Raw genomic sequence first — 12,427 nt, forward strand, 5'->3', positions numbered from 1 at the left:
TTCCTGCTGGCAAACAGCTGAGTAATAGCTGGAAGCTGCTTCTACTGGGATTTGGGAGTCTACCATGGTGGGAGATGGGAAAGGCATTTACTCAGTGCTTTGGCTCGGATATCAGAGTGTCACACTGGCACCTTATCGAAGGAATCCAACATCTCCAGCCCCATGGCTTGAGCCAGTTACACAGCAATAAGTGATCCACCTGAGGAGAGATGGCAATCGGCTCTCAGCACAGGCCTGCCGGAGCTCAGAGGCCAAAGAGAAAAAGGCTGTGGGACCGTGGGAGGTGTGTGACAACCCCCAGAGACAAGTTGTGCCGAGGGGAAAGCAGCCCCACGTGAGCCTTGTCAGGAGAATGTCACACGGAGAGCTCCGGAGTCAAAAAACAACCAGGTATTCCAAGGGGACAAGAGAAATCCAAGTTCCGTGGGTCTGTGGCTCCCTGAGGGTTGGGGCCATATAGCAGATTAGAAACCAGAAATCTGGGAGCAAAATGTTATCCAGGAATTGGGGTCCTTCAGGAAAAGAGGAGCATGTAATGAACTTCCCCCGAACTTGGGAAAACTTTAAGTGGCATTCACAAGAGACAGCAAAGCAAAAGGGCACGCTGGAAACCAGGCCCTGGCAGCTCTGATCTCCCCAGACAGCCTTGGATGCTGCAGAGTTCTGCTGTGAGAGTCCTCCATGGAATTCCAAGTGTACTGTGGATCTGGACTTCTCTCTGGACATCAGCCCTGTGTGTGCTGCACAAAGACCACTGACATAGCACTGCCAGGGTCTACAGAGGCAGAACTCCCTCCCAAACCTCCTTCTGCTCTCCCTTCAGCACTTCTAAAAAGCCACACAATGGCCAGAAAACATCTCCAACATGCACAGTATGGAAGGTGCTTCAAAATCTGTTCTCCACAGCCTGGAAGGATGCAGGGAATCCCTGTGCTAAACCACTTCTCACCTTTCCCAAAGCACAGAGCTTCCCAAACCCCACAGCTTCCTCAGTAGCACCAGAAAAAAAGGGCAGTCCTTGTCCTCGTCTGCCTGACTAAAAGGATTTGTGGAATTTAAAGGTGTTTTCTGAAATGAGTCTCCACCCATAACTGCACTTTGGCTGGTGTGTCAGCTGTGTGCTCATCCCCACAATAATTCATCAGCAAACACCAACAGCTTTGGGAAAGCTGACTCAGGAGACTGAGACCTTATTTAGCCAAAAACACTTGCTCTGATTGATTTTTTTCCTGAAAACAATTTAAGCTTCCTTTTCTGCATTCTGTGTGGCAGCTCTCACACAAGTTCAAGTCTCCAGCAAAGCCGCTCTGTGATAAGAGGCATCAGTTCTGCCAAAAATGATCCGAGCCCCATTTGCAGTGATATGAGCATACATTGATGGGGTTGCCATCATTATCAGAGATCAGACACAGGATTAGGATCATTATCAAATCAGCCTACCCGTGCCATTTCCTCCACTTACCTTACAATCCTCGAGTCTACCAGAGGAGGTTGACCTTTATATCAAAAAATGTCGAGCAGCCTATTTATTGGAAAGCTCCAAATTAGATGACCAAGAAGGAGAAAGCTTTTCCAGCAGCGGCTCCCACCCCCATCAGCAGGATCGGGGAGCTCCAAAGTGCCAGGAACTGGCGGTAGGCTCGTCAGGATAGTCTGTTTGATTGAAGGAGATGTGCTGATCGATCAGGCAGCCACCCAGGGTGTTGTCCAATTCCTGCCCAGGACTGGGAGCTCCATCCATCCATCCATCCATCCCTCCATCCATCCATCCATCCATCCCTCCATCCATCCATCCATCCATCCCTCCATCCATCCATCCATCCATCCCTCCATCCATCCATCCATCCATCCCTCCATCCATCCATCCATCCATCCCTCCATCCATCCATCCATCCATCCCTCCATCCATCCATCCATCCATCCCTCCATCCATCCATCCATCCATCCCTCCATCCATCCATCCATCCATCCCTCCATCCATCCATCCATCCATCCCTCCATCCATCCATCCATCCATCCCTCCATCCATCCATCCATCCATCCCTCCATCCATCCATCCATCCATCCCTCCATCCATCCATCCATCCATCCCTCCATCCATCCATCCATCCATCCACCCACCCATCCATCCCTCCCTCCATCCACCACCGGAGCTGGCTGTGCCAGGTGGGAGCGGTGCATGCAGCGGGGCTTTAAAATCCCGGCCTTTCCAACAACCCTGGCCCATGGAATGAGGGGAGCTTGGGATTGAGCTGGCAATGGGAAGCCTCAGCAGCACCACACCCTGTGGAGGACCGGGGCACGGGGCTGGGAAATGGGCCACAGTCCTTGGAAATGGGCCACAGTCCTTCTCCTGCTCAGGGATCTTGTGAGAGGAATTGCAATGGCTGCAGGACTCCAGAGTGGGATGCGGATGTGTGTCCCACATCAAGGACAATCCTTTCCCAAAGCTTCCCATACCCATTGTGTGGGTCAGGCTAAAGCTCAGCTCCAGGTCCAGCAGTAACGTGAGACAGTGCAAATGGCTCTGTTGGAAAGAGAAAACCAGGATACACAACCCGTGGCCGTGACTGGAGCTCTGGTGGGTGAGCAGTAGGAACAGCCCCACACACACTTCCAAGGCTTTGGGATGACAGCACCCAGCCACCACAGCATCTGGGCAGGATTTCCCCGTGATCACCTGTCCATCCTCAGACTCAACATCCCATTTCCAGCGATCCTGAGGTCTCACACCTTACCCACACTGTTGCAGAGCTGGGGTCACTCAAGACCTTGCCACCCACACTCTGCATCCTCCCGGGCTGCTCCTGCTCCTTCCCAGCCTTTCCACCCAGTATTTCTGCTGGAGGGATCAGCCATTGAACTCAGCCCCAAAGCCCCCCTGGAGTCCAGAGGAACATAAACCAAACCCAGCTGCTCTCTGCTGTCACAGCCTAAGTGCATTAATGTCTTTTTATCTCCGTGGGGGCACTGTGGCCGCCCCCTGTTTCCATGCGATTGGTGTTAATAAAATCTCTCTCTGCCGAAGTGACGAGGGAAGGATCCACTTCACTTGGCAGTTTTTATCTGCATTGAAATTGGAGTGCAAGCCTTGTGTTCCATAAACCCCTCCATTGATAGCTCTCATCTGCGACCCTCCTCCGAGACCGGCTTCGGGCTGATTATTCCTGAAGAAAACGTCTCTATAAGGCAGCCCTCAGCTCTGGCTTGCTATCAGCAAGTCAGCTCTGAAACACTTCTTTCAGCCAGCCTGGGTAATTTTCACTGCAAAATTAAAAGGAAAAATTGTCCAGAGACAAAGCATTACACAGAGCACATGGGAAATAAGATCCGGAATAGATCTGGAGTCGTGGCCAAAAAGCGGTTAGTTTGGATTGAGGAGGGAGCCCTTGGAGCTGTGAGGCAGCAGCTGAAGGGAGACCTGAGCAAATTAAAGCAGCTGTTACAGCCTCCTTTCCTCCTCAGCACACGTGGACGAGGGAGGACAGGAGCTCTGAGCTGTAGCTGAGCCCAGGTGTCCAAGCTCTGTGGGAAGAAGAAATTCTAAGGAAATAGGTGGGAAAGAAGAGGAGAACCAGCTGAGCAAAGAGCACACCTGAGTGGAAAGCCAGCAAGGCTTTGTGCCTGCCTCCAGCAGTGGGAGGTGGGAGGAACAACTCCGGGCTTAAAGGTCCTGAGGTGTGCAGAAAGCTGACAGCGTGGAAGGCAGGAACAGCGATGCTGAGGAGAGCCGGGTAGCAGCATCCGCTCAGGATGCCGTGGAGATCGGGCTGCATCCCCTGCCACCCCAACAGATCAAACACGTGTGTGTGTGTCTGTTGGGGTGCTGGGGGTATTGCTGTACCCCATGTGCCACCTTCGTTAAGCCTGGATGGCGAAGCAAAGCCCTTAAGCCACTTGGAAGCTGACCTGCATGTATTTCACCAGAGCCTTGAGGGTCTAAAGACCAAGGAAAGACACATTCCCATGGGCTTCTCCCATCTCCCCAACATCTGCCTTTTCCTACCTACAGAAGAGCTTCACCCTGCTCAGATTTTTCTCCGTGCTCTTGAAGTCCCAGATTCATCTGGTGCGTCTTTGGTTTCACACAGCGCCTTCGTCGTAAATCACTCATTCAGTTCTAGATTGATATTAACCATTTTGCCAGAAGCTCCTTATCTGCACAAGCTGCCGCTGAGCCCAACTGGATCTGTCCACACCAAATGGAGAGAAATTATGAATGTGCTTCATCAGTCAAGGCAGGGAAAGTGATAGCAGTGAGGAGAGACAGTAAATAAGGAAAGCATCCACCGAGTATTTCCAAAGTAAATCAAGTTACGGGAACAATTATAGGAAATAGAGATTTTGTCTGCAATTACAGTCCTGTTGCTTCTCCCATCCACACAGACAGTTATGCAGCATCAAAATGAAGAACTGACTTGCATTTTTAAAGTTTCAGGTTATTTTTTTTTTCCCAGCTGGGAGAACAGGTTTGAATCTCCCTCCCTCCTAGCCCCATTTAGCCAGCTCTACTGAACTCAGCTGTAACTTGAATATTCAATTCAAAATCAGGGCAGAGCTGAGGGTACTGATGAAACCCAGCCAAGATCCCCCCAGCCCACAGGTTCAGCAAAGCTTTTTGCAGCAGGTTTTGGCCAGGAAGAAAATGAATGCAGCCCTAAAGCCCTCTGTGCTCAGCAAAGCCCAGCTGGAGGAATTCATTAACCATTTTCCTGGGGCCCTTTTCCTAAGTCCAGGTTGTAGCAGGTGAACCCCGCCCTGCCCAGTCTGTGTTCAAGCAATGACAATAATGATTTCTTGATATTGAAAAAGGATAAAACCTTAACTGGCCCTATCTAATTGGTCATGGAAGGCAAACAATTATAGACTGGGATATGGAAGGCGGCGATTCATGGAAGTTTTACAACTAATCTAATTAATAATCTTCAATTAATTTACTGCTGCCTCTTAAGAGGTGAAAAGGAGGGGTGTGAGTGCTGTGGATGGAGACACAGCCCAGCAGCTCTGCCAGCCACAGGGTGACAGCTCGACCTTGTGAGTGTCACCGCTTCCTGGGAATTCTGCTTCCAAATCCAACCCCTGCTGTGAGCATGGGGGGAAGAAGCAGCCCCCCTCGGAGATAAGAAGTGACAATAAGTGCCAGAGAGTCCTGATGTGCTGGGACACGTGGAGACAGAAGCCAGGACAGAAGGACACGTCTCCCTGCGAGGCGCTGGAGCAGAGCAGCCCAGCAGGGTCTTGCCTTCAGCCAGGACAATGCCCTTGGAATGCTCTCCTGCCTGTTAAAATCTTGTCTGCTTCGAGCTGCCTGCAACCCTTTCCATCCTGGCCAGAGGCAAACCCTGGGCAGTGACACACCAAGTGCAATAAATATCGATTGTGCCCTCGGGGTGGAGTTTGTGCAGAGTTCATTGGACCTTTCCATCCCTGCACATGGATTTTTCCACGTGGCAGATCTGAGACGGAGACTCCTCAGCCAGTCCGGCTTGCAGGAAGGGTCTGACTCCCCACAAGACCCCAGTCCTCGCTGTCAGGGCAGGATTTGAAGGAACAGGGATAAGCTGAGTTTCTGTCACTGCCGCCAGAATGAAAGCAATGACCTGCACAAGGTGGCACTGCCTCGAGAGGATCCCAAACCCTGCTCTGGGTAGGATCTTCCTCAGCACCACAGCCTGGGCTCCCACCCTCCTCTCTCCTACCTGGCTGCATCCTCCAGTCTCCTGTGCCTTGGTCGAAGTGCCAGGGGGACAACACAGGATCTCACATCACTGCCTCATTATCCTAATCATTCTAATCACCTCATTAGGCACCTCATCGCTACTCCAGCTCGAGGACAGGGGTGAGGTTGCCTTTCCCACCATCAAGCTCATCTTGAGAGCAGGAGAGGGACAATCCTTCTGGATATGCAGAGAGCCTCTAGAAGGCAGAAAGAGAAGCCAAAAGTGGCTGGAAATCAGGGATATTGCAGTAAATAATGCAGGATCAGACACACATGGCAGTGCCGGCCTCCTCCCTCTCAGAGCTTTCCTTCCTGCTAAATGTGTCCAGTTAAAACAGGGACTAAAATTAAAATAGAATTGCTGTCCTGCAAGAGTGGGGAAGAGCTTTTATGTCTTTCTCTCTCAAAAGTCAGACAAAAGGTCAGCAATTCCTAAAATCTGTAAAACACACCGTAAAAAAAAAAATAAAAATAAACCAACAGAGAAGAAATTTGATCCAAGGATTATGGTGCTCCAATCCAAACCAGGGCAAACTTCAGCTCATCTGAAAATCCCACACAGCAACTGCAGCTTCTAATTTAAAGAGAATATTTTAAACAGCCCAGATTTGCTGCCTTTTTCTTTTCTTTTCTTTTCTTTTTTTTAAATCAAATGAGAAAATTAAAGTTTAAAAATCCTCCCTGGAAAAAAAAAAAAAAAATCAGTTTTTTCATAAGCAGCTGAAATGAAAAATTCTTTTGCAGGTTTTCTCTGCAGAGGAAAAGGCATTTTTCATTGAAATGGATGCAATCTGTTTTCTCTCCTGATGAAAGGGAACAGAGTGGAAAGCAGCTGAAATGAAAAATTCTTTTGCAGGTTTTCTCTGCAGAGGAAAAGGCATTTTTCATTGAAATGGATGCAATCTGTTTTCTCTCCTGATGAAAGGGAACAGTGCTTCTGGACAAATCCCTGCAAAGAGGACAGTCCATGCCAGGGCACAGAGCATCTCCAGGCTTCTCCCCCAAACCGGCCCTGGCAGAAACCCTTCAGTGCTGCACTGGCTCCAAACTGCAGCTTTCATTTAAAGCAAAGAATTCCACTCCACTCAAAACAAAGCTCTTCAGTTTGGATTTTTCCCAGTGGTTTTGTTGTGGTTTTGAAAGTGAAGCTAAAATCAACAATTACAGAAATTGCTATGCCTGTGTAGTGAGCACAGCAGTGGAAAATTCCCATCCAGCTCTGGACTCAAACTCAGAGCAGATCCTGCTCACAGGATTGGATTTGAAGAGCCAAATGGATTTTCCTCTGAGCTACCAGGAAGCACTGCTGAAATATCCCCTCCTGCAATAAACCCACGCTGCTAACTTCCAGCAAACACCCCACCCTCAAGAGGGATCATGATTTGGCCTCCCAAGCAAGGCAGGGGTGCCCTACCAGCGCAGAGCCTTGTCCCTGGAAGTGCTTAATTCCATATGCTTCAGAGGATAGAGGAGGAAAAAAATAATTAAAAGGCTCTTAATGCATCTGGCCAATTAAATAAAGCTGTAAATGGCAAGGAAATAATTCCTTGCTGACCCCTGCAGCAATCAGCTGCTGACCTGCAGCATGAGAATTGATTAGCGCTATCTTAGCGTGGCTTGTATAACTACAAATGTTATTATTGGCCATAAAATCAGCCAGCCCTTTATGCAGCCCATTGCTGGCATTTGGCTCCCTGACCTCCCCAGCCATGAATTTTGCCGGCTGGAAGGAGCTTCTGGCTGGAAGGAGCAGCTGGAAGCCTTTCTGTGCTTCCCTGTGGACCTGGGGGTGGTTTCCAATGGTGGGCAGCGCCGTCCCAGTTTGCCCCAGCCCAGCCCTCAGTGAATTTGGTGCAGTGAGGGGTTAAGTGCCCAGAATAAGCTCAACCTTACAGCTCTGAGCTGCTGCTGTCGTTCTTCACCACAGCCCGGCCCAGGCTTCCCTCAGCCCCTCTCACTCCGTTAATAACACGCTGTCAGCACCAGGCTGAGTGAAATCCTCCCCTTTTCCTCAGAGACAGCAAAGCTGGGGTGGGATCTGCCCTCGTCCTCGTCCCCAGGAAAATCCCATTTTCCTGGCGCAAGTGCTCACTCAGCACCTGCCCTGGAGCAGAGCCCCCTGGCCAAAAGCTGCTCCCAAACACCTTCGGAGCTGATCGGTAAGGAACTGCTGGCTCTCTCACAGCTCAGAGACATCTCTCCATCTGTCATTCCTCTTTCCTCTTCCTCCCTCGACCGTTTGTGCTGGGCTGGGTGCACAGGAAACCACACTTGGTCCCCAGGAGCTCAGGGAAGCAAACTGGCAGGTGACATTAGGAACAGGGAGCAACTTCTCTCTGGGCAGAGCTGGAGCTGTGGGACCTGGAGGCCTGAGCTAGTGCTGACAGCACTGCTGTGGCTGCATGGTACATTCCAAAAATCTGGATAAATCCGATGACTTTGGGACCTAAAAAGTGTGGAGGGCATCTCAGTAGAGATACGAGAGTTGGAGCCCAAAATCTGAAACCTGTGGTGAGTTTTTATCCAGTTCAACCCCTCGAGACTGTCAGGGGGTGGGTATTTCCTGTGTCCCAGAAAAACCCTGAAGCCACAGGTGTCTGGAAAGGGGTTGCTCTACGGCAGGACACAGAATGCCATCACCTCAGCCATCACTACAGCCCAGGCAGAAGGAGGAGCAGGGAATGTTAGGAGTGCTACCAAAACTGGGGATGCTCTGAGGACGTATTTCCATTCAGACTGTGTTGAGAAGGGAGTCTGAAAGAGGAACAACCAGTCCGGGGCACCAGCAAAGCCCAGCCCGGTGCTAAAAGCTTCCCCAAATGATACCAATGGTCAATGTACAGGTTTGATGCCTCTGGGCACCAATGGCAGAGGCCAGACTAAAGCAACCCACCCTGTTTTGGGCACAGCACCAGAGACCGTCTTCAAACGAGGAATCAAAGATGATGCAAAGGGATGGTGAGGCAGAGGCTGGAGGAGTTGGGAATTGCACCCGCTTTCCAGCTTTTCCCGGAGGGCTGGAGAAGCTGGGAATTGCACCCGCTTTCCAGCCTTTCCCGGAGGGCTGGAGGAGCTGGGAATTGCACCCGGTTTCAGCCTTTCCCGGAGGGCTGGAGGAGTTGGGAATTGCACCCGCTTTCCAGCCTTTCCCGGAGGGCTGGAGGAGCTGGGAATTGCACCCGCTTTCCAGCCCATGTGCCTCTCCAGAGCCACTTGGGAGTCTGGGAGACACCTCTCCTGCTCAGGGGAGCACGTCTGAGCATTCACAGCCTCAAAACAAAGCATTTCTTCCCAAAAGGAAAAGAAGGAGCGGGGAGAGAAGCAAAAGGAAGGGCGGGAGGGGAAGGGGGACAAAAGGGAAGGGGCAGCTCTGTACTCCAGCCCCAGCCCTGCCTGAACTGCGCTCGCCTGGAAACTCCCTGGCAGCTGGTCCCTGTGGAGAACCGGCGAGGGAGGGAAGCTTTCACTCACCTGCATGGCTGAAAAAAGCCTGAGGTGCTGAGGCCTCTTAGAAAGGCGCCTGTGCTCGTGTTTAACGTGTTCACCTGACCAGAGCCCAGAAAGGTGGGTGGGAATATCAGCGTGGACATGTGGCATCCCATCCCAGCAGGCTCCTGCTGCAGCCCTTCCCTCTCAGCCTGTGCTGCTCAGGCCCTGCACAGGGAAGGGCTCAGCAGGCAGGATTCACACAAGCCACCTGCTTTCATGGGATTGCTCCAAGGAGCTCCCTACAACCTCCAGGCAAGCCAAGGATAACCTGCAGAGCCTCACCTGTCCCCTTCACCTAAAGGAAGGGAAGGAGGAGCAGGAATTCCTAGCTGGCAGTCATCCAGGTTGGCTGTCAAAAGCCTGGAATAAAAAATAACCCGCATTTTGTTGGTTGCATCTCTCCCAGCCGGTGCCAGATGCCCCCAGTGTTTGGGCAGGGACACGTCCCATGGTGGCTCTGCAGTCGGGGTGGTGGGTGCCAGGAACAGAGAAGAGAAAAGGAAAGGGAATAAACACAGCAAAGGAATGGCAGTGAAGGGAGAGGAAGGAGTGAGTGGGCACAGAAGCACGAGGCGGGGGGGGGCTGAGCTAATCCATCAGAGGAACCACTCAGCAGCTGCTCCTGCCTTCACCCCGAGCTTTGCCGGAGCTTTGGCTGAGTCCAACAACAAATACCCACTGTACCAGGGAGATTATCCACATTTAAACAAGCAGGAGGGAAGCAAGGCCTGAACTGAGCAACAAATGGCATCCCTGAGGACTGAGCAGGGCATTCCAGATCCTGGATGCTGGTGCTGGCTGCACATCCCATTGCTCAGCCCATCACGGGGAGCACCCGACCAAGGCTCTCCCCTCTCCCAAGTGTGGAGGTTCAGGACTAGGATGGTGCAGCCAAATGTGGCATCTGATGCAATGTTTTTAATCACATCCACAGGCTCTCTATTGCAGCTTGTTTTAATCACAAATGGCTGCACTTGTGAGAGCTTTAACGTGTTGGTTGCTTTGGGGTGAAAAGGAGCAGAATTTTGGTTCACGTACACACAGAATCCCAGAATGGTTTGGGTTGGAAGGGACCTTAAACTCATCCAATTCCCACCCCTGCCATGGGCAGGGACACCTTCCACTGTCCCAGGGTGCTCCAAGCCCCGTCCAACCTGGCCTTGGACACTGCCAGGGATCCAGGAGCAGCCACAGCTTCTCTGGGCACCCTGTGCCAGGGCCTGCCCACCCTCACAGGGAAGGATTCCTTCCAATATCCCATCTAAATCTACTCTCTGGAAACCATTCCCTGTGTTCTGTCCCTCCATCCCTCATCCCAAGTCCCTCTCCAGCTCTCTTGGAGCTCCTTTGGGCCCAGGAATTGTCTCCCAGCTCTCCTTGGAGCCTTCTCTTTTCCAGGCAGAGCATCCCCAGCTCTCCCAGCCTATCAGGGCCCAGATGAATGCAGCAGAAATGCCTCTACCTGCCTAAAAGAGCCCCTTGGAAGAGGAGCACACGTAGAAAAGCAGAAGATTCAGTAATGAGCTGGTGCTGAAAACCCCCTGAACAAGTCAAGGCAACAAATGAGCTGCTGCAGCCGGAGTTAAACATCATAAACAACCCTAACTCTGCCTTCCCTTTCCAGGCAAAAATCAAACCTCTCGACAGGCCTACAAGCACGGCGAGATGCTTGCAGGAAGATGCAGGTTTTGAGAAGTGGTGTACGGATAACAGTACCTTGGATAAAAAATATTGAATTCCCCTGATTAAATCTCTGCCGGCGAAATCCCTCGTGCAAAACTCGTGGTCAGCTCTTCTTGTTCTGCCTCCCCTCAGCTAAAATGCATCACCCATACCAAGGCAAGACTCCAGGACAGAGATTTCAAATAAATGTAAGGGTTTCTGGAGTTTCCCAGCCAAGCAGCTTTCAGGATTCAGAATCACGAACCAAGGGATACTTCCCAGAGATTCATTAAAATCCTTTACTTGGACCCCTTAAAAAGAACCTCAAAACAAAGAAAAAAAAAAGAAAAAAAAAACCCAAACAAATAAAGGGAGAAGAAAAAAAAGAAAATACTGTTGCTGCATAAGCAGGTACAACTGAAATGGACGAGTGTGTTCAATTACAGCAATTATTTAAAGTTCTGCTCCTGTTTCTGTGTCTCTTCATCCTCACGGATGCCATGAGAGCATCAAAGAACACAACTAACGTGTCACACATGGTGCCTTCTCTTACCACCTCTCCCACACACAGGGAAGGACAATTGTGCACTGCAGTGTTTTCTTCCAGTGTGATTTTGATTTGGAGGGGTTGTTCTTCCACTTCCTGCTATTTTAATCTGACACTTGACTCAAAAGAGGGGCAAGGTATCCCACTCCTGCCAGAGGAAAAGCCAAAATGTAGCACTCTTGTGGCGAACACGGAATTTTTTGCATGATGCCACCTTGAATCATTTTCTTCTTGTCCTTTCAGTAAATACCCTGAAGGAATAAACACACCTGAGGCTGAACAAAAGGGCTCCAAACTAACACGTAACAACCTGGTTTTTAGGAGGGTTGTGCGAGCCCTTGAAAAAATCCAATAGTCTCTTGACTTAATGCTGGAATCCACTAGAGCAGGTTTTTGTCTCGCTGTGCACGTTCCCATCAGGAGGCTGTAAATACAAACACAGGCACGGGAAGCACTCACAGGCATCCTGGATGGAACATTCAGTTCTGCCCCAGTGCCCCTTGTATAGGACACGAGGCACCGGCCCAGTTCAGGCTCTCACTGCTGGCCCACATCTGCTCAGACCGTGTCAGGACAGGTTTTATGTTGGGCTGACTCCTTTTCCTCAGCCAGTATCAACTATTCCATGAGATTGGGATAACTGGGCAGAGGTGGGCCAACATTGCAGCAGCTGACCTGAACCCAGAGCTCGTGAGAGGCTTAACCAGAGGTTCCCAAGTCATGAAACCACAGCTCCCAAAACCAAATCCTCCTGAGCCTTTACCCCTTAACTTTGTTGGGCTTCCAAGAGATGAAGAGAATAAATGGCACATCGTGGAATTATTAAGCTTGGAAAAACCCTCCAAGGCCATCGAGTCCAAGCTGTGCCCAATCCCCACCTTGTCCCCAGCCCAGAGCTCTGAGTGCCACGTCCAGGCATTCCCTGGATACCTCCAGGGATGGGCACTCCAAACCTCCCTGGGCAGCTCCTGCCAAGGCCTGAGCACCCTTTCCATGAGGAAATTCCTGCT

General features: G+C 50.9%; 2 long non-coding RNA genes across 7 annotated transcripts in view; both read right to left on the reverse strand.

The window, feature by feature from the left end:
- Nucleotides 1-1,778, reverse strand: part of LOC108445468 — a 3,287-nt gene extending 1,509 nt beyond the window's left edge. The window contains exon 1 of the long non-coding RNA XR_001860341.1: nucleotides 1,463-1,778. This is a non-coding gene — a long non-coding RNA (uncharacterized LOC108445468). The remainder of the gene's footprint in view (nucleotides 1-1,462) is intronic.
- LOC108445467 overlaps nucleotides 1-12,427 on the reverse strand; it is a 34,475-nt gene that overhangs the window by 13,249 nt on the left and 8,799 nt on the right. For 3 of the 6 annotated variants that reach the window (XR_001860336.1, XR_001860338.1, XR_001860335.1), the window contains one exon: nucleotides 3,048-4,189. The exons of 2 other annotated variants lie outside the window; for them this stretch is intronic. This is a non-coding gene — a long non-coding RNA (uncharacterized LOC108445467). Of the gene's footprint in view, nucleotides 1-3,047; nucleotides 4,190-12,427 lie in introns of those variants that run through there. One more of the 6 variants, XR_001860340.1, reaches the window with a different exon arrangement.

This window comes from Corvus brachyrhynchos, unplaced genomic scaffold (genome assembly GCF_000691975.1).
Source record: "Corvus brachyrhynchos isolate BGI_N302 unplaced genomic scaffold, ASM69197v1 scaffold63, whole genome shotgun sequence".
Classification (NCBI taxonomy): Eukaryota; Metazoa; Chordata; class Aves; order Passeriformes; family Corvidae; genus Corvus; species Corvus brachyrhynchos.